We start from the raw sequence: 21,993 nt of genomic DNA, 5'->3' as shown, positions 1-21,993 counted from the left end.
GATGCATCCATATCTTAGCTGATTTTTGAACCACAGAATCGGCTACGATACACTGGAAAGCTTAGGTAGAGTTTTAGGCAACATAAAGAACGATAGTGAGATCAGCCTGACTGTGAAATGCTCAGAATATGAGGCTGAGAATTTTAACACTGATCCTAAACATAACTGGATGCAAGTAAAAATAAACGAGTGGCTAAGATGTTGGATGTCAAAAGATTGGAATCACTCAAATTCCCTTCATATGCAGGATTTATGGCTTTCCTTGCATATACAACTCATTTTAAATCCCCCAACATTTCAGCTGGATTCAAATCTGGGCTTTGAACAGGCCTTTCTATAACTGTGCTCTCTTCTTTTGGAGATTTAAGATGCAGAATTCATACTTTGATGGAAAAAATATGATGAAAAAGTTTAAATCCCCACTGGATGTACTTATTTTTTTTCCACATCAGTGTAACAGTGTATTCCCTGTAAGTCTCAAAGCATTGTTTTCCCTTGTGGGCACCAACTATTTCATTTTAAAGTAGCTCTCTTTTGAAAATCCAGACAATAGAAGAAAAGAATCTGAGGTGGGTGTCTGCAGGGACCCCAGGGGCACATCAAAGGGGCGGTTGACTGGTCAGTTATGCAGAGAGCTGCAGTAATCAAGCACAACCTGCTTTAATGATGTTGGAACACACACATAAACACATGAATTCTGCTCGGGACAGCAGCTCCCACCGGGGCTTAACAACCGCAAAACTGACCTCTAACAAAAGAGCATCACGGCTTTAGGAATGAGCTGCGTGCAGGCATGGATGGTCCATGCAGGCTCAGGTATCAGGTTTCCCTGGTGGGCCATTACCTCTGATGCCTGGCTAGGGTCTATCAAGTGTAGGACATCAAAATCACGGCTGTACATGCAGACACGCACTTACAGGCCCTCTGCCTCTTCAGATTGGCCTTGGGATGTCAAAAGGGGGGAATGAACATCGACCGGCAGAGACCATTTGTCTCAATAGTGGAAATTTTAGCCCCACAGTGTCCGCTCTCCCCCTTTCCTCCTCCTCTCTCTCTCCGCCTCCTCTCATGTGTTTTTGAGATGTCTGAAGGTAAAAAGCAAGACGGGTGGACATGATGTTTTGGCTGACTGACAACAGATCAGCTCCCCACATGAGTGGAGAAACAGCCTGTTTCTCTGTGGTTTATGAGGATGTGAATAGTGAACGGATGTAAAGCCATGAATCTGTCTGGGAGCACAGGCATCAGCTGGCTGTACCTAGGAGTTACCGTTGTTAGACTATACTTTAACTAAAGTGACTGCAAACAGCAGAAGGTGACGATGGAGCAAAAAAAAAAAAAAAGAAAAGTTTTATTCAGCGAGCTGGGAATTCCTGGCAGGCATCAGCCACCAACTGTGGATACATGGCTCTGCAGTGGAATAGTGACGGAGGCAGATGTTTGGCTGTGTTACGAACCCGGTAATAAGACAGGCATGTGGCTGTGTTGCATCCAGAGGAGCAGGTGCTGCCACCACACTGCCATTACCATCTGCACTGATGAGATCAGGGACCCAGCCGTGCTGGATGTTTGATGATTATTATCCCTTAAAGTAAAATATAAAATAAATAATCATGCAAGCTGGTGAAGGCGGGAGTGTCATTTTTATCTCCCGCGATTTCACTGTAAAATTAGTTTATTGTCTCATTTGGCCCTGGCAATGTGATATTCACGCCTCAAATATGTCTCTGCAGTAAGCACTAGCCAGTCTGCCAGTATGAACTGAAGTGGATGGATGAGGAAATGGTGGAGGTTAGGAGAATGGTGAAGAGATAGAGGGAAAGAAAGATGCAGAGTGATGGAGGAGAGGATGTAAAAAAAAAAGGGATAGTATCCCTTTAATGTCCTCTGACGTCATGCTGATGCAGATCTGCCGGGCTGGGTGCGAGCGGAGGAAAGGAGGAGAGTGATGCCGACAAAAAAAAGAAACTCCTCAGCACTATTTTTTAGTCTCCTTGAAGAGAAGAAGGAACACCCTTCATACAAGAGGGCGGATTAACACCTATTGTCACTAGCAAGTGAACATGTCAACGAAAGCACGTTGAACGCCGCACGCTTTAATAGAAAAAGCGACCATATTGAGGTCAGAGGAAAGCGTTGCCAGGGCGACCGGCTTGCTAGGGAGGACACTGCGGCGCGCGTCACACGCCGGGGACGAGCGTAGCTGCCTGCCTGCCTGCGTGCCTTACGAGGGTGCGCACGTGCGCGAGCGCGCGACGGCCAGCCGGAGCGGTCACGGCATCCTCGCAGCAGCAGCAGCGGCAGAGGCAGCATCCTTCTCTTCAAGACTGCTGGAGCACCGCGATTTGTGCGTCCGCCGTTTCTGACACAAGCTAAAGCGAGCCGAGCCGGAAGCTCGGCAGCGTCTTGGCTGTCTTTACTGGGATTTATTTTGGATTTATCGTCGACGTCCTAGGAAAATAAGAAGAAAACACAGTCCGAGAGAGTAAACCTGAGTAGCTGAGACCACTGGTCAACACAGGTGATACTTTCCGGCTGTCAAATCCGCCGAGTCCCCGCAGACACGTCGGGTTATTTCGGGGTTATTTTGCAGTTTAAAGGCCTCGATAAAAAGAGACATTGGTCCTGTGGCACGCTGGACTGTCAGCAGAGAAATTCATTTCTTGCGGGGACCAACCCGAGCTCGGCTGCTCGTATGGAGAATCCTACTAAACCGAGCTGTTTGTGGTGGGTATTGCAGTAGAGGCAGCTTTATTTTTGGGATTCAGTCTCCACTCTGTCATCGTCTCCAGCCATGAAGTCCCACCTGCCGGCCCGGTTGGACTGAACGAGGTAGAGCTCTGCCGAGGGGGACCTCCCCCCTCCCCTCCCTCCCCAAAGTATTTGAGCTATTTTCTTTTTATTTGTTTTCATTTTTATCTTTGTTTTTCCCGCGAGCTGGCGGAAGGTTTAAGGAGAAGAACGAAATCTGAAGAAGAGAACAGCAGAGGGAATCTGGCGCCCTACCAGCACCCGTGGATCCCACATTAACAGGTAGGCTGAGGTTTACATGGTGGATGCTGGTTGAGGTTATTCTCATTGAAAATTCTTCGAATTTGATTCATATCTAAAGTGTGTGTCAGCAGCTGAGTGAGAGGATGCATTGACCCCCCACCCCTAAAAAACATGCCTGGAATGAATTATATGTTGTGTTACTTGCAGTCTTTTTCCCCAGCATGCTTTAAAAAAAAAGTATGTATATTTGCTGTGGACCTGTTGAGAATGAACCAGACTTCGTGCAGACGAGCCCCTCCATAATCACACAGAAGATGCATCCGCTGTGCCATTAATGAGGGACCTGCACTCAGATCTCTTCTGGTGGGATGAGAGAAACAGAGGCTGCCATTCGGTCAGGCTCAGCTTATTCCTGTGCCCCTGGATTACATGCAGCATTTGTAGCATTTTCTAATCAATAGAGCTTCTCTGAGATTGCAGAGAATTGCTCATTGTGCTTTTTTTTTTGGCATTATCTGGAAGATAGAGATGAAGGAGGAAACCATGGGAATTCTCGCAAGCAACTTAAATTGAGCCTGTTTTCATCTGACCTTTATTCTCAAAAGACCCCAGGAAGCGCCTTGGCCATGAGAACATATTCCCCTAAATGCTCCCCTACAAACACGCACGCACACACACACACACAGATAAATGCACACAGACACACAGCACGAAGAATGGGGTGCATTTATATGCTGTGGCTGATGTTGTGGGGCATTCGGATCAGCAGGGCCTTCTAGATGATAGAATTCAACAGGGACAAGAAGACCTCTGTTCTTATCTACAGCAGAGAAGGGGAAGGCTCTCCTTGGTTTAGGCAGCTATCCTGCCCTATATAGCAGATAGGGACATCTCCTCCGTGGGGAGAAAGCATTTAAATGGAGGCAGAGGGAAATATGTGGAAATGTGTCCTTGTGCTAAATAGATGTTGTCACAGAGGAGTTGTTATTTACCTCGCCGGCGACCGGCTAGAAACTTTGAAGACCCGCCGAGATGTTTAAGGGGGATAAAGGTGGCGTGCTAATGCAGTCTGTTGAGGAATTGCAGACATTTGTGTGAGCGAGCAATACGTACACACAGAGAGAGATAAAAATGAAATAGAGGGAAAGACATTAGTACATCCTAGCTCCATTGTTACAATGCTCTCGGTGCTCATTGCAGCTGAGCACCTGGCATTGCAGAGTGTATAAATGTAAGTATAAATATGTATATGAAGATCAGAATCTTTTACTCTTTAAAAATTGGCATTAGTCGGCCTCTAGTTGTTATCGCTGTCATCTCGAGGTTGGCTGGTCGGGTTGAGTCACATATGATCATATTCTGATTGGTTGGACAGCCAGAGGTATAACCTCTGAAGGAAACGTTACATTAGCAGCACTCTGGGTTGGATCCATGACCATTTACCCAGTATACGGTCTTGGGGGTGGCTGAAGCCAGTCTGAGACAGAGCAAAAGGTGGATCCACCAAGATCCTTTGGAGGAGGTGGTCTCGGTATGGTTCCAAACAAACTCCATCTGTCCAATGAGGGGACTCATTCTCATGTGGTTTGTAGTCATGCATTTTTGTTTGCTTGGATTTTTCTCTGTGTGAAAACAAACCAAACCACAGGAAGAAGCTACAAGTTAACAAACTCATCAAGTAATTCGGACCACAGTAAACGAACTATAGGTGTCAAAACACCCTAACTGGACAAACTTATTGGATAAAAGCTTGTTAATCTCAAATCTTGAGCCAATGAGCATGTCCAGAATAATCATTCTTTCTGCCTCTTAGAATGACCATAATTGATCAAATGGAAAGCTCTGTTCATTGTTAGCTTTGCAAAGTGGACAAAGGGAAGTGTACTGAGGTCAAAGACAAAAGGAGCCAAGCACCGTTTTGTGGTTGTGTGGAAAAGTCACACCTTGCCTGCCATTAGAAAGAATGCAGGTTGAAGGCACTTTGTGTTGACTTCCCTTTGTAGACCCGGAAGCTGTGTCCGCCTTTGATACTCTCCGGTTAAAATCATTTGTTTTACCTGTCCATACATGGGCTGTTTCTCAGAACCACAGATTATTGGAAAAGAGGGACATGTTAAATAAGACTTTGGAGTATCTGCATAGCAGTTTTTTTCTGAGGAAAAAACCCCAAAAAGGCCAAAGAGTCAAGCGTCAGCTATATCTCACTTCAACAAACAAAACAGTATATCTTCTGAAAATGGCTGGCCAACTTTTGTGCTTCAGGCCTGAGGCTTTGGGAGTAAATGTATCAGAGTTGGCACATATTTCAGTGTCTTTGGCATTTAGCATCTTCTCCAGCTCTGGAATTTGCCAGTAGCAGTAGCTAGACCCAGACCGAGCTGGATGTGAAGCCTTCTCTCCCCTTAAAAACAGAAAAGCATGTAATGGGGCCTGTTAGCCATCTTCATCTTGTGTTGGGATCACCGGTTACCGTAGTCCTGTTTTTGGAAATCTTACAAACATGGGCAGAAGGTCAGCTGTCCATTGGTGTTGCTTTAGTGTAAAATAATAACTAGGTTAAAATGATTTAATATGCTGGGTTTTTATGTTTATCTATAATTCATTAAGGTAAAGCAGGAGAGTGCAGCAGGTAGAATGCAGTCAGTGCTGTGCTGTCGATTTATTTAAGCAGATTTTTGGTTGAAGCATTGTACAGTATCATTTCATAAATAGATTTTCTTTGACTGACCACAGCCCCACAAGATACGATTGAGTGTTTCTGCCATTTACTGTTCATCCATTTATGGGAACTTGTTATATACTTTTGTTTGCAAGAAATCATACTTTTTTTTGGTGTTTCTGTGTGTGTGTGTGTCCTTATCAAATGCATGCAGAACCCATGAAATCATTGCTCAATGCCAGCCCTCCCGGGCAAGATGCAGCAGAGCCAGAGGCAGACGGGGCTGAAGTGTTCAAAGCATGCCGACGGGTAGATTGATGTCTCCTAGCACGGGTCGCTAAGCAGTCAACAGATGCATGGCAGTGTTGTGACAGAGTGCGATGAAATGGTCATCACGATCACACGCTTTCACAGCGCTTTAAAAAGCCCTACCTGTCAGTGTTACTGCATCTGATTTTGTCCCTCACTGTTTAGTTTTTGCTATTGACAAATCAGTGACAGCAGGTTTCCCAGTGGGTTAGGAAGCCTTCTCGCTGTGGAGTAATCGGAGATGGTGCTAATTTTAGGCTGCGAGATCTTCAGCGTTATGACAGCTGACGCGCTGTCTGGAGAACTGGAGACTCATCTGATGAATGCTGGGGAAATTAAATGTTTGTCTAGCAAAGTTGGAATGAATTAGTAAAGCTGGGTGTACACAGAAGTCCTCAGGGAGGCGCTGTTGTTCATACCTTCCTTCTGTTAGAAGAAGTTTGTATGTGTGTCACTCGTTACTTTGAAGGCGCATGAAGACATTTTTAGGACTACTGGAAGAATTTAAAATCTGCATACATGTGAATTTGCCTTCTACTCTCCAGCTAACTTTAAGCACTGTGACAAACTGGACAATTATTGGATGTATAACAGGGAAATATTAAATAACTGTGGCAGCCTGTTTGCACATATGAAGGATCTAAGACTCAGAGGAGCGTGGAACATAGAGTTAATGGATGTATCACTGAATCTCATTACGCCTTCACGGGACTACGTGGCCTGTAAGCACATTCTAAATTGATGACCAGTCGTTGTGATCTCATCCGGGTTACTGCTAATCACAAGCCGAACCTGTTTTCTCTGTTTTACCGATTGACTGTGACGCTGTTGAAACGGACTAGCTCAACAGTGGAGCCGCTCTTTAAACCGGAAAAGCTTGAAGAATTGGAAGAGGCTTAAAATGGGAACGTGCCTCTTCTTAGTTCTTGAGGTAGAGTGGCTCCTGTCAGTCCAGACACAGGTCGTTGCTAATACGTTAGTGGAGGTGCGTCACTGCGGCAGATTACAAAAAAGGATAAAATTAGCAAGCTGATGGATCAAAGTAAGAAATGGAATAAAGGGTGCTTTAAGCGTCTGAATGTTTAATAGTCAGAGTGCGCAGACACTGAAGTGCATTGGTTTCTGTGAAGAGCGGGTGACGCACAGCTAGATTACCTAGCATGGTTTTCTGGATCGCTTGTTAGTTTATCGGACACATGAGCACAGTCCAAACTGGTGTGTTATGTCACTGTACTCAAACATGCTGGCAATATGATCTTGTCCAGCAGGTTTCGACTGCCCCGCCCCTCAAGAGCAAAAGCTCTTCTTATTGGCAGTTCTTTGCAGATGTGAGGGGTTTGTGAGCTGAATGTTTAAATGAGGGCGGGCCTCTCTCAGTGAGGTCACACACAGCCACTAGTAGAAAAAACAGTCTAAAACTGAGTGTTTGACCAGGCTGAAATCAAGGCTTTTTGGATCAAATGGATTGTAGACATATGGCAGAGGACAAATAATAATGATAACAATGAGAATTGGTCCACTTTGACACAGGTACAGAACAAGGACAGGGAGGACGCAGGCACCACTGTGTGTGGCAATTAGAAAGAAGTGAATTGTTTACTTGTAATTATTGACCAAAAAAAAGTGTAAATGCCGATGTGTTTGTCCAGTAGCCCAGCACTAATAGGACACTGCTCTCTACACATGATATAAGATGAGTTTTGGACTGCTTGCGCTCTCTGATAATGACAGTAGGCTTTTGTATTATCATATATACTCTGCACGACTCCTTTAATGCCTCATTTCTCATTGACATATCCATTTATTTTTCTTCGGCATCCATCTGTGGCAGTCATTCATCTGCTTCAGAAGAGTCTGGATGTTTTCTTCTTCTTTTTTTTTGTAACGGACTCTGTGTCGTTGCTATGGCAGCATCATTTTGGAAGGCTAAGCCCCTCAAAGATTTCAAACGTGAAGGTCTTCTTCTTTTTTTTTCCTCAGTTCCAGTTGTTTGTAAGAATGCACCAGCACATATTGTTGTATAGGTAATAAATATAATAAATAAATAAATAAATAAATAAGTAAGTAAATAAAATAAACAAATGACATCACCATATTGATTGCTGCAATGCCCAAAATGCTGCAGGCTGCATTTTTTCTTTATCCATGATAAAGCCAAATAAACAATGTTCCCTGGTGCTGTGCAGAAGCTTGACATGAAATCATTATGACCAGATATTTTATTCCATTAGAAACTTGCAAGCCTAAGCACCAACCTGTCTCGTCTTTTCCGGTATATACAGTGAAGTAGGAGGTTCTTTCCCTCACACATTAACACACATGGGACCTTTGCATTTAAAGGTAAGAGTTTATATTCTAGAGACTGTTCTGTGACGTGCGTAGCTCCATGTTGTGTGCTTAGCCTGCCAGTGTGTCTTGTTTTGTTGCTATTCTCACAGAGTGCTGCTCTCCCACAGTGCCACCACAGAGGCCCGTCTCTCTTCTTTGAAACTGGTGAAAGAGATCTTTGATGGCCGGGGTGCAAGATGGAGATAAGGTTTTAGAGCTGTTATTCGTCTTACTTCTTTTCTTCCTCCCTCTTCCTCTATTTCTTCATATTGCAGCATTTTTTGCTGTTTGTCACTTGTTAATCTCTCACTCACTCTCACACTCACACAAGCTTGCACACTCCTCATTTTTTTTCTGCCTTGTGCTCGTCTTCAAACCCTCAGGCCGTCTATCAACCTGAGGCGTTCAGCACTCATTAAGGTTAGATCAAGGTCGAATGATCCGACACATTTTTGTGGAGGTCGGCGGGGGAGAACCAAAAACTTTGCTCTCCGAGTCTCCTGCCGACAGCAGCAGCAACCTTCACATCACTGCTCCTCCTACCCCCTGCTAGAACCAGGCTGACCACCGGCCAAGATCAATGAACATTTACTCCTCTTATTTCTTTAGAAAGATAAAAGCCAAAGGAAGACACAGAGACGGTGAGAAACCACCCAGAACACCCATCGGCCAGCTATCGGGATAGCTAACATCCCTCTGACAGTTTCACAGAGCAGACTGGCTCCAGCTCAACATTTCCTCTTAAACAGAAAACATGCAGAGGTTTGGAGCTCTGTTGAACTGTATTGCACAATCAAGTCCTTAATAGAAAGCATAATACAGTTTTGATGGACTCAACAGCAGCGGGGTCAGCAACGGGTTGGATTAAATGCTCTCCCTGTCACTGCCACGGTGATCTACAAAGGTGTTGAGTCTCCTGGCAGTTGCCCTTGGGATTAAAGAACCACTAGTCTGGGACCAACTCTGTAATTTAAATAAACTTATAGGAAATAGTTTAGTTATATTATAGTAGGGCTGTTCAATATAACGATATATATCGGATGACGATATAAAAACATCTATCGTTTCATTTTACGCTATCGTTTGTTTTGTGGTGTCGCAAAAGAAACTGTTTACGGCAATTTTTTTCATCGTTTTGATGGTCACTGTAGTGGCTACATTAATTTCTTACAGTTCTCTCTTTGTCTTTTATTTAATATAACCACACTACAGATGGACAAGCGCCTGTTTTTATGCGTTGTGGTTAGCAACAACGACGGTAACACCATCGCGTGTCCGCTTGTTTATGTTCCACATAAACCTTTCACAATAAAGCTCAAGATCCTGTTGAGACTTTTCAAAATAAACTGAATCACATGAAAGAGCAGATTATTTACGGATGAGAAGTAAAAAAGAGCCGTCAGGTGCTAAAAAATAAACCTTAGACTCAAACGTTAGAACAGGCTTTTCCCCGCAGCACGCCGTGTAATAAATACTCACAAAGAAAAGGCGGCCTTTACAACTTATGTCTAAAATGTATCGTTTCATGCATCGGTTAAAACAGCGGTCCCCAACCTTTTTTGCGCCACAGACCGGTTTATGCCCGACAATATTTTCACGGACCGGCCTTTAAGGTGTCGCGGATAAATACAACAAAATAAAACTAGTACCGGTACCGAAAAAAAGAAGATTTATTCATAACACACGTGAAAAGATCAAGGAAAACCGAGTTAAAGATAAAAACGATAACAAAATAACGCTGAAAACCGATAAAAACCCTGAAAACCATACATTTCACACCTGAGCCTCAACTCTCGCGGCCCAGTACCAAACGACTCACGGACCGGTACCGGTCCGAGGCCCGGGGGTTGAGGACCGCTGGGTTAAAACACTCGACTCCAAGTACATGACGCGCAGCTGGAAACACTTCCCGCAAGTCGAACTGCCTGAGATTCACAGAATTTACAGAAAATGTTACATTTTTGTGATTTATATCGTTATCGGGACGATAGAATTCTTATATCGGGATATGAGATTTTGGTCATATCACACAGCCCTATATTATAGTACAGGCTGGGTAATAAATGTTTCCAAAGGGCAACATGAGAACCTACGACTGTTGTGGAGGATCGCACCATGAAGCTTAAAAAGAGATCAAAGTAATATTGAGCAGAATTGGGTTCAACTCACTGGTCAATGAACTGGTTGTAGTGTTTTTCTGTTCTACCTGAGCAGTCAAAGCATTTGACAGCTTCCCATTTACTCATGTTGGTGCTTCAGGAAATGAATTGCCCAACCTGTGTATCATTTACAACAGGGGTGAGCAACTCCAGGCCTCAAGGGCCGGTGTCCTGCAGGTTTTAGATATCACCCTGGGTCAACACACCTGAATCAAATGACTAGTTCATTACCAGGCATCTGGAGAACTTCAAGACATATTAAGTGCATAATTTAGCCATTTTAATCAGCTGTGTTGGATCAAGGACACATCTAAAACCTGCAGGACACCAACCCTTGAGGCCTGGAGTTGCCCACCCCTGGTTTACAATAACATGAAGGATCATGCTAAATAATTGAGATGACAAAAACGTAGTTAAATAAAACACACACACACACACACACACACACACACACACACACACACACACACACACACACACACACATATATATATAAATTTGAGTGAGATAATATTGACAGTATCTCAATGGCAGGGCTGGCCACGTCCTGGCCAGTACTCTACAGTAAACCCACAGGATTGCAAACGAGGTCCAGGTCAAGGTGCAAGTGGAGGCAGGCGGGCATGCTGCTGTCCCTGCTCTCTTACCTCAGACACATACAGAGCGAGGGAAGGAGGAAGTGTGCTCGGAAAGTCAAGTGACCACAGCACTCTGGGAAAAAAAAAACCCTAAAAGAGTGGAGGAAACATGCTAAAGAGCAAATAGGAGAGCTTTTTAGGAAAGTGGGCTGTGAAGGGACAGACTGCGGAGCCGGGAGAGCAAGGCGGGGAGAGGGATGCCACAACATTACAACAGCACCATCTCTATTTTGCACTTCTAACATCTGCTATATGCTCCCTCTTCCCTGCTGTTCTAGTCACATTAGTATTGGCTGACACACCACCACATATATTAGTATGAGCTGTCAGCCGAAGCCCTAACAACTAGCTTGAGAAGGACCAGTTGAATGGTAATGCTGGCGGAGGAGGCAGCAGCAGCAGCAGTTGTGGCTGTGTTGGCCAACATGCTGAAGTGTTATCGCTGTGGCTGTACTGTATAATGATGTGGGTTGTTATAAAACACACATATTTCCCTCTGGAGCTGGAACAAACACACACACAGACACACAAAAAAGACACAGATCTCAGTCAGTCAAACATAATGAGCCTAGCCAGTTGGCATAGCTGGTGGCTGTTCCGTAGACTGTTACCCATTTGATGTCCATCTGCTGACATAAGTGACGGTGGGTTGCGGTGGTTGTGTTGGAGGCATGGCCAGAGCTGCCAGCTAATGGCAACACTTGAGGATGCAGATATAGCGGTCTCTGCTGTCCTCCTCCCAGAGGTTACCGCTGCTGTTTAGAGAGCTGCCTGCAGGAGTTGTGGATGGACTCTTAACCACACCATAGTCACTAACTTCTATACAGCTCAAACATTTCTCATTGAGGTGTGTGTGGGCATATACAGGATGCCACAACCTCACCTTAAAAACCGAGCCTCCACCCCTCCTCCTCTGAATAAATCGAGCGTTCACTTCAATACACTGCACGCTGTCTAGCTCCAGTTGACGCATTGTTAGGCTGCTAGGCCTTAGCTGTCCTGATGGCAGATGCTAATGAAAAGAATAAGCCCATTTTAACATTGTGAATTACAACGTCTCTTACTTGACAGCCTCTCGCTACGAGAGTTTGCCGGTTATGAACGAAAGCAGTGGAGCGACAGTGATGAATGAGCGGCAGAATGGCAGCGTTACACTTTTAGCGCTTTCAGTGATGCAGAGCAGGCGATGATCGTCACTGTTATCGTCACAATCAGCAAAGAAAACCCTCAGGATGAAGAGGGAGACACACACAAACGCACGCATCAACACGGACACACACACGGAAACAAAAGGTTTCGCCTTTATGCACACGTTAAGCAAATGCCTCAAAGCCCTCTGCACGCCTTTCTCCTTTGATTTATTTGAACTAAAGGCACTTTTCTTTTTGTTTTGTCCTAATATTTAAGGATGCAGCATGTGTATCCTCCATCCTTCATGGAAAACAATGCATGTTGTTTGAATCATTCATCTGTGGCTCTTCGCATTGTCTCTCAAGGCTGTAGCAGTTCCTCTCTTGACAAATGATAGCAGGAAAAAGAGGCTAAATTCCAGTCTTGTGTGGCTTGCTTTTGGACCAAAAACAACCCCTCGTGAGCAGATTTTCTCGGAAACATTTTTTCACAGGTAGCAGCTCCCAGCACCGAGAACATAAATGTCACTGTTCTGACTCACAGCGAACTTTATTGAGTGCACTTATCTGCTACCCTCAGGCTACAGTATCTTGGTAAAAATGACTCATGTTCCCTGCGCTGTGCCCTTGATGTGTCCCTCCTGACTGTCTAGAATTTGAATAAAAGAACTTTGAACTTTCTTTTTCAGGTTTTGGGTGTAACAGATTCACTAATTTAAGAGGTTGATAGTGATCATAATATGAATATAAAATATTAGAAAGGCAAGTATAGGCATGAGCTATAAAGGTAATAGGTACAGTAATGTATAGGCTACATGTAGAGAGTGTAACAACTTAGTGGAAAAAAGATCTTGTCATTTTAATTAGGCAGGGTAAGGGAGTGTAACCTTGATCACACACCGGTGCTGCTGCCTAATGAGTAGTGAGATTGTTTTGGAGGGATGTTACGACTATGCCTTTTACACTGTTAAAATGACTAGGGTGGCATTTTTGCTGCAAAGATGGAGACCTGGGAAGATCTCTGTGAGTGCCGACATTAAATAGTCTCTTTCCTTTCGGCTTTAAACTCCAGCGACTTGAAAATTACAAGGGGTGTAGGAGAAGAGGGCGCTGATTCAGAAGGTTGCAAGTCAGCAGGATTTCCAAGGCCTATTTCTTCACTGTCCCTTCCTCTGTCTTCTTTCGCGGAGAATAAAAACAGTTCAAGGATTCGTCTCACTAGAGGACATGCTTTGCATTCTGGAGGACACAACAGCCACGAGGGTGTGCGTTATGGAAGTATGTGTGTACCTGGCATGCGCATTCCTCCCATTCAGATTGCGTTCATAAATACCTGAATTGATTTTCCAGATGTGTGTGTGAAAGTCTGAGCCACAGGTTGCGTTGTGACATCTTATTTTGCCAGACTTTGATGAATCTGAAGAGGTGGGGCTGTATTGATTCCAGCAGGTGAGCCGATAGTTCACGATCATCGCTAACATGGAGACATTTCCATCAGAGAGTTATTGGATGGGCCCAGTCGATTGAGTTAAGTACACAAGGGAAATCAAATCCCACTGTGGGCTCATCATCCGCTGGGTGTTCAGCTGGGAAAATCTGCTTGCCTCTTTGTTGTTCCCTGCCTAACCTCCACCCATTTGGCCTGCCATCACCCTTTCCAGTGGTTACTCAGCTCCTTGGCTGCCCCATTTTCTCCTCTCTCCACTTAATTAACCCATTGATCAGCATGCTCATAAATTAGTCCTTTGGAGAGGCCCTCAAAGAGCACTCTTCCCTTTCTATAACGGCCCTTCACCTCCATTGGCCGCACTGTTACAGAAACAGTCCCTGGTCTCTGCACTAGCTTTGTCAACATAGGAAGCCAAATGTATTTTTTCAGCAGCCATTCAGCTATTCATAGGTTGAAGGCAGGGCAGCATGGAATGAGGAGTTAAGGCAAGTACAGATTAGTGAGTTTACCGCTCTTTTCTTTGTGCTCACATAGCTCAACCTCTCCATGGTGCCCCTCTTGTGTCTGTAAATGTTTCCCCCCTTCCTTAAGTCTCTCTGTCTCTCTTGCTTTCTGTCCAACCTGTTCTCTAGAGCAGGGTGCCAGGCACCTACTTAAAGATTTGCCCAATTAGGGGGTGCTCAGAGGTCAGCCTGGAAGGAAGCCTCTCTACCACTCCCTCCACAACATCCTCTCCATCCTTTTTCTCTTTTTTTCTGTTTGCATCTCTTGTACCTCTTGTTCCGGCCTTTAGTCTTTCTTGGAAACGACCTCTTCACTCCTTTTATTACCGTTAACATTCATTATCCACATTTGCTTCACTTCCCCTGCAGTGAAATCCTCTTTTCTGTTAAGTGGGGTATTGTAAAACAGAGGAAAGAAAGGCAGGCATATGCAACATAATGTTGTTTTATTGTTGTTTAAGGTGTTCTGCAGATACACTGATCTATCTGAGAGACCATTTTCACCCAGACTGATGGAAAACTTAAGTACACACCATAAGATGTGGTTGTGCAGTAGCTTGCAGAATCACCTTTAGCAGCAATAACTTCACTCCTGCTCCTTTTTACAGTGTTGCCTTAGTTCATTGAGGTTTGTGGGGATTCGTTTATGTGAAGCTCTCTTATGGTCATGTTATAATGAGGTTGACTGGGCCATTGCAACACCTTCATTCACGCTCCAGTTCCTGTCAGGTTTTAGCTGTCATACAGATCGCCTCACATTTGACTCTGGTTGACTTTGGTTCACAGAGCAGGTAATGGAGCACAGGTCCTGTGTGCAAAACAAGCCCAAAACATTACCCCTCCACCACCGTGCTTGACAGTTGCTGTGTTTGGTTTTCATCAAACATGACCCTGTGCATTATTGACAAATATCTCCACTTTGGGCTCATCTGTCCAAAGGACATTGATCCAGAAGTCTTGTGCTTTGTTCAGAGTCAACTTTGCAAACCTAAGCCAACTTCAACACGCTGATATAACTTCTCTGAGCATTGCATGGTCTGAATCTGGAGTAAATTTGTAAGAATGTCCACTTCTGGGAACATTGTAGGATTGAGTTAACTCACACATGAAAGCTACAGACTAGAAAACTGCCAAAAGGTCTGGTTTTATAGAGGTCCTCACACTTTGCAGCTCCTGGATGCTGCTTATTAATTCCTATAAAAGCGGTAATGATGTACTTAGTTTTTTACAGGACTCCTTTAAATCCGTCAAGTTCTTTGTGAAAAATTATTAATAAGGAAATATGACGGACTCCCTCTCAAATAAGTCAAGTGACATTGTGGTGCTGTTGGATCCCAGTGTCTTGGACTGCCAGTGGTATTTGCTGTTCTGCTCTAACACGTCAAAGCGTCGTGGCACGTTTCTTCCCTGTTGTAGGATCTGGTTTGAAGCCAGCAGAGCGTAAGAAGCAATAGAGTCACCAGCTGCAGTCCACGTCATCTGACTGTGGGACGAAATCTATAGAGAGGCAAATGAATGATCACATGGACTGCTGCAACCTTGATATTGAGCTATTCTCAAGGAAACATGACACAGGAAGGGCCAGGGCTAGCTGATTAGCCGCAATTGAACTTTCAAGAAAGGAGGGAGGCGATTGTAAATCGATCATGGATGGTGGAGATTTCTTGCCCTGTCATTAATATACTAGTTAGCCTGCCCAAGTGCAGTCTGTTTGTATGTGTGAAGCACTGGATTCCAAAATGATCATTGGAAACACGGCTCTCTGACTTAACCAAATCATTTCTTGTTCCATTTGTTAATTATTACTGTATTTTTCTTTTGAAAAGAAGTCCACCTCTTCACCTTCTTGTAAGGCCAGAATGACAAAGGCTCTTCATTTCTGACCTGGTTGGATAGCAGTGTCATGTTCACGCTCTTGTACTGAGGGCACATGAATTTCCTTAACCTCTCTGATGTCTATAGTCATTTAACCCATGGTGCATTACACCCATTGCCCCTTGTCTAGTTTTCAGCCTCACCTTATGGGTATTTAGGAGCGCCCAATGGATCAGAACCAGGAAAATGAGTTAGCTCCGGTCCAATTCAGAGTGGGTGAATGGTTTGATTTAAAGACCTGGCTCACTGTTACAATTCATTCATATCCCGAGGTGTCCTGCTAGGCCAGCAGCCAGGCATGGAAATCTTTACTGAACCAAAAGCTATGTGTGCACTTGTGTAAGTCACTTAAATATAGAATGCTTTGGGAAACTGTGGAGGGGATTGCAAATAGAAGCAAAGTATTTTCTATGTAGTGGCAGGAACTTTGTCACACATTAAGCTCTCATGGGGTAGCTGGGTTTGCCCCTTGGCTGGGGTGCTTGCAGCTCTACTGGATGCTCCATCAGCACCTTTGGCAGATACCATTTGGGAGGGGAACCTAGTCAGGAATCATTTCTTTTATTGCACAAGAGCAGCAGTGGTAAAAGGGACAGCCTGTAGTGGAATGGGACTTTGTAGTGTTTGTCCTGTGGCACATGCTCATATGTTTGGGCAAAACAAACTAAAAAATAACAAAAGAGTCTCCTGTAATAGTTGTATTTATATCTGTTATACAACCATTTTGTATGCTGTTGTTCCTTCTCACCTTGACATGTGGTGCCTCTTTATGAAAGGGTGGCTTTTACAGTCATAATGAAAACGTACATCCTTTTGTGCCCTTCTGCAAATACAAAAAAAGAGTCAAAGACAGTGAAGATTCAAAGGTACAAAATGCCTCCAGGGCTAAGAGGAGCTGAGCATGCCCAAGGGTGTGATGAATGGTCTTCTTTCTACTCATGCGGTGGCCTGCTGTTGCTAAGGCTTGAGGGAAAAGATTCTGCAGAAGACATTATTGCCATGTATAACTTAGGAGATCAAACTCATGGGCTCATTCGTTTATCCATTTATCCGTCTTTGTGTGTGGTGTCTTATTGATGTAGGAGCAAAATGTGTGTGTGTGTGTGTGTGTGTGCGTGTGCATGTGGGTGTTTCAGGAAATTGTTATGACAACGAGGCAGAGCAGTGGCTTTTATCACCCGCTGTTAATGGGGAAATGCAGAGAACAGTTGTTCTCCTTGTCGTCCGACGACATCGTCTTGTATATTGAATTACCACTGACTCCTGTGGCTCAGCCTGTCACGCACATACACACATGCGAGGACACACACACACACACACACATACACACATGCAGGTTTCATAGCCCTAAGCATATTCCACTATAGCTGTCACCACAGCGCAGGCGTACATATGTTTTGGGGAATAATCTGATATGCCAAGTGCCCTGTCTAGCTCGTGAGTCTCCTCTGTACAACAGTTATAATGCTATTACATTTACTCTTGTCAAAGCCAGACTTCAAGGTCAGTCACGACAGACAGGGATTTAGAGTCTGAGCTGAGAACAAGTTAAACAGTGAGGTTTTACCCGTTACAGAAAAGCGATTCCCCAGGGTTTTACAAATCAAGGTCAGCGATTACACTATCGCATAGGGGTGACTCGAGGAAAGAGGCAGGGTGGGCGTAATGTTAAACCCCACCCCATTTATCCCCGAAGTGACAGTCTGCAGAGATTGACATACCTGTCAGCGCCCCAGTCTGCGTGTTCATTTGAGTAATGCTTGATAAGGGATTTTATTGACATTATTTACAAGGTCATTTTTAATTTGTTTGAGTGTATTTGCATTTAAAGTTTCCGTCACCTGTGTGATCTTGATTCCCATGAAAATGCAATATTTCGAACAGCACTGCAGACTTGTGATTACTAGAGTTATAACACCACATATATGCTTCTCAAAAGAAATGTTACAGCTAGCCTTGGGCACAATCATGATTTCAGAGTATACCAGGAAAGCCTGAAATCAATACCATAGAAATTCCAGTTGCTCCGTTCTCTGAGAAACCACCAAACCATCTCTGGACTGTTAGTTTAGTTTCTTTTGACTTGTTTTGGTTTGTGCCCCCAGCAGTATTCGTTTCATCAGTTTAACTCAGTTTAGGTGTATGTATACGAATCTCTTAACATCCACCAGATTGCCGGTGGAAAGCAGCTCAGAGCTGGGGGAAGGGTTAGGGGTTAGGTTCTTCTGATTTAAACAGATTTCTTACATATCTGGCCCTCCCAGAGGTGATCAGACCAACTGTGAAGCCAAAATTCATGCAAGAGAGATGATTGGAAATAGAGCCCAACCAATTCTAAGACTGATATTAATACTGATTGGTTAATACTGGCTTTAAAAATCCCAAATATTCACTGATATATTTTTTCTGTCAGACGCTAGGGCTGCCACAAACGATTATTTTGATAGTCGACTAGTCACCGATTATTTTTGCGATTAGTCGACTAATCAGATCATCATCCATTGGACGTAAAGTGTACAGCTTATTGCACCAGCAGCATCTGCTATTATATAACTATCATTAGCTTACAGCTTTAAGTGTTTAAGGTATGTGCTGACTAAAAATAAAGACAAGATGATAGTTTGTTAAATTTTTATGAAATTTGCAGATTGTTTCGGTGAAGTTTAATAAACTTCTTGCTATCTAAAATATAACGGGACACCGGAGTAAATTCTCGAGCATCTCACACTTCTGATAATCAGTTGTCTGCTTGACGTTTATTCAGCTGTGTGAAAACTATAACTTTAATCTCAGCCAAACCGATTTACTCAGGAACAAATAAAATACTGAAAAAAGCCAAACAATAACATTTTTAAGTTATCTAAGTGACTTATATATATTTAACCCGAGTAGCGAAAGACAGCGGTGGGTTTGAAAACGATTTTGAAAACAGATATTTGAGGTTTACACAGCTACATTCCCGCCTGAAAGTATGTTAAACGTGTATTTTGTGACCCAGAAAGAATAATAAGAGTAATATTAAAACCAAGTAGCTGCCGCCATTGTTGGAAACTGAGCAGGGCTGCGCTATGAATTCTGGGACAGAGCTACTTCTTCTTCGGGGGTTAACGGCTGCCATCTTCTGTTTCAGTCCGTTATTACACTCTTAAATCCTACTACTTATTCCTGCGTCTTTTGTGATCTTACAAAGCTTCAAAAGACACGTCGACTATTAAATTAGTCGTCGACGATTTTGATAGTCGACATAATCGTGACTAGTCGACTAATCGTGGAAGCCCTATCAGACACACAAAACATGATCTTATTTTCCTAGCATTTATTACGTGTTATCATTTATTTATTCTTTTATGTTGTGGCCGACACTGCTTGGACCACCTGCTGTTGTGTTTGTGCAATCCAATTGCTTGTTGCCAATGGGGAAGTTGCAAAGTGCCCACTAGTAGACACATTATGCAACATCAAAACTCCTGCTTGAAAGGTGTTTATCATGTCTCTTCTTGACTTTTTAGTTTTCACATATTGGTCGTGAGAAATGACAGATTGCCAAAAATGGTTCACTAATTAGCTGGTGGTCTTTGAGAAGTTATAACAGTTGTGAAATCCACCCAGCAAGTGTTGGTTAGGCTTTTTTTTAAACTTCCAGCCAGTCTGTAAAAGTAGTAGTGGTGGAAAGGGATGCACATGTTGAATGGTTTACACACTTTAGTGCATAACAACAACACTGGACAGGACATGTCGTCGAGTAGAGTTTAATCGTTATTTTTCCTTCAAAAATGTGGTTAATTCATCAAATGTTTCATATGAACTGCTGCTGAAGCATTAAGTTGGAAGAATATTCTTTGTGAACAACTGGAAAATGTAACTCGTGAAGAAAACTTTACAGAAAGCGTTCTGAGCCTTGACCTTAAAAGCACCCCGTGTGCATATTGAACCACAACTCTGTCAGATTGCTAGACGAGGGTAGAAAGAGTCTATCTCCAGGAAGACCTTTCAGATGTGACCTGCGGAGTGTGATAAATGAAAAGACTTTTTGACACCTGATTCCTTTAGAACCCACCCCTTCTACCTACTGTACCTTAATCCCCATCATTATCCTCAACCTGGAAGCAGTGAAGAGGTGGTAAATTATGACTTGCAGTCAGTCATCTTCATAATGCTCTGTTCAGCTGACGCCAGCCTCACAGCCCCGTCTGCAAGTACCCAGCACGGCGCAGGCAGAAAGGCTTCTTTCTTTGCAGTCTCCCAACTTATCTGAGAATATTCAAAGCGTTATAGCGTTTGATAGCTATTTGCCGCTTTTCTGTAGATCTGTTTAGTGTGAATTTCATTTGTTAGCGCATCTTCATGTATCCGAAATAGTAGTTTAGATGCCACCTCGCTGCTGCCAGTGCACCTTGTTAACCGGAGAAACGCTAAATGGGAACTAACATCCAGTCTACTGCGTTATCTTCAAATGATGCATGATGAGACCAAGTGAAAGGATCCTGGGTGGATAAATGTGAAGTGAAAGGGGTAAAAAAGACCAATAGAATTTGCAGCTGCACAAACCCAGACTGCATAGCTTACAGCTACAAGTACAAACTGCTTTGTGCATAGGCCTGCAGTCATTTCCAAAGTGTTCCCAGTTATTCCACTATCTCGCCACTGTGAGCATTCATAGATTTGGGGTAAATACACAACTGAAACACCTCGACTGTTCCCTCATTGGCCACTTTATAAGTACACTAGGTTGGACCCCTTTTTGCCTTTAGAATTACCGTAATTTTCCTTGAGTCCATGATCTCTTGTTCCGCCAAATCTCAAAGGTGATCTACTGGATTCAGATCTGTGGAGTTTGAGATGATCTGAGCTTTGTGACAAGGAGTGTTGCCCTTCTTTGAAGTGGCCATTAGAGGATTAGTACACTCAGGGCTTAAAGGGATGAACGGCAGCAATGCTCTGGTAGGCTGTGGTGTTCAAATGATGCTCCGTTGGTAATAAAAGGTCCAAAGTGTGCCGAGCAAATATCAGCCACACCAAGGCAGGATAGGCCCGTGGTCTCATGTTGTTTATGCCAAATCATGATGCTACTACCCAAATGTCAGAGCACTAATGAAGAATCATCAGACTAAGCAATGTTTTCCAGTCTTCTGTTTTCCAACTTTGGTAAGCTTGTATGAATTGTAGTCTTTTTCCTTTTGTGAGCTAACAGCAGGGACACATGGTGTGGTCTTCTGCTGCTGTAGCCCATCTACTACTAAGGTTTGATGCATTTTGAGTTCAGAGATGCTCTTTTGCATACCTCGGTAGTAATGAGTGGCTCTTTGAATTACTGTTGCCTTCCTGTTAGCTCGAAGCTGTCCGGCCATTCTCATTTGACCTCTGGCATTAACAAGGGTTTTTTACTCAAAGAACTGCCGCTCACCGGGGATTTTCTAATCCCCAAAAATCCTGTGTGGGAAATCCTAAATATCAGCTATTTCTGAAATACTCAGACAAGCCACATTCACATTGTCCTTTTCCACTCTCATTCAATTTGAACTTCAACAGGTTGTCGGCATGTCCAAATTCCTCGACTTGCTGCCTTGTGATTGGCTGCTTAGATATTTCCCTTGATAATCAGTTCAACGGGTGGTTAGTGAACGTATGCACACATAAGGCTTGGATACCTGCATATCAAACGCACATATACAGCTACACATTTGCGTATGCTGCATAGCTCAGTCCTGCTATAATTGCTTATATGTAAGAGATTTAAGTGTTGCATTAATTTGTTGTTTTGTGGCACAGGTGTCACATCGATGTCTGGCTTGGGGATATTTGACGTGAGGCAAACTGACAAGTTCACAGGAATCACAGCTCGGTGCGTCATTCGTCAAGAACAATATTAGTTTTACTTCTAAAAGGTCAAAGCACAGAAGTTGGACCTTCTACCTGATCTAAGGTGATAATATAACAAAACATGATGA

General features: G+C 43.6%; 1 protein-coding gene across 2 annotated transcripts in view; it reads left to right on the top strand.

Moving 5' to 3' along the window:
- Positions 1–2,227: 2,227 nt before the first annotated feature.
- The window catches only part of LOC102778775 (neuroligin-2-like), a 255,467-nt gene continuing 235,701 nt past the window's right edge, over positions 2,228–21,993 (top strand). For both annotated transcript variants that reach the window (XM_087837706.1, XM_087837705.1), the window contains exons 1-2: positions 2,228–2,832; positions 2,938–3,033. The gene's annotated coding sequence lies outside the window, so the exon portion shown is untranslated. The remainder of the gene's footprint in view (positions 2,833–2,937; positions 3,034–21,993) is intronic.

Source organism: Neolamprologus brichardi, chromosome 3 (assembly GCF_056152115.1).
Source record: "Neolamprologus brichardi isolate AB-2024 chromosome 3, ASM5615211v1, whole genome shotgun sequence".
Classification (NCBI taxonomy): Eukaryota; Metazoa; Chordata; class Actinopteri; order Cichliformes; family Cichlidae; genus Neolamprologus; species Neolamprologus brichardi.
The sequence above is the reverse complement of the archived record's forward strand: the minus strand, read 5'-3'. Positions and strand labels throughout refer to the sequence as shown.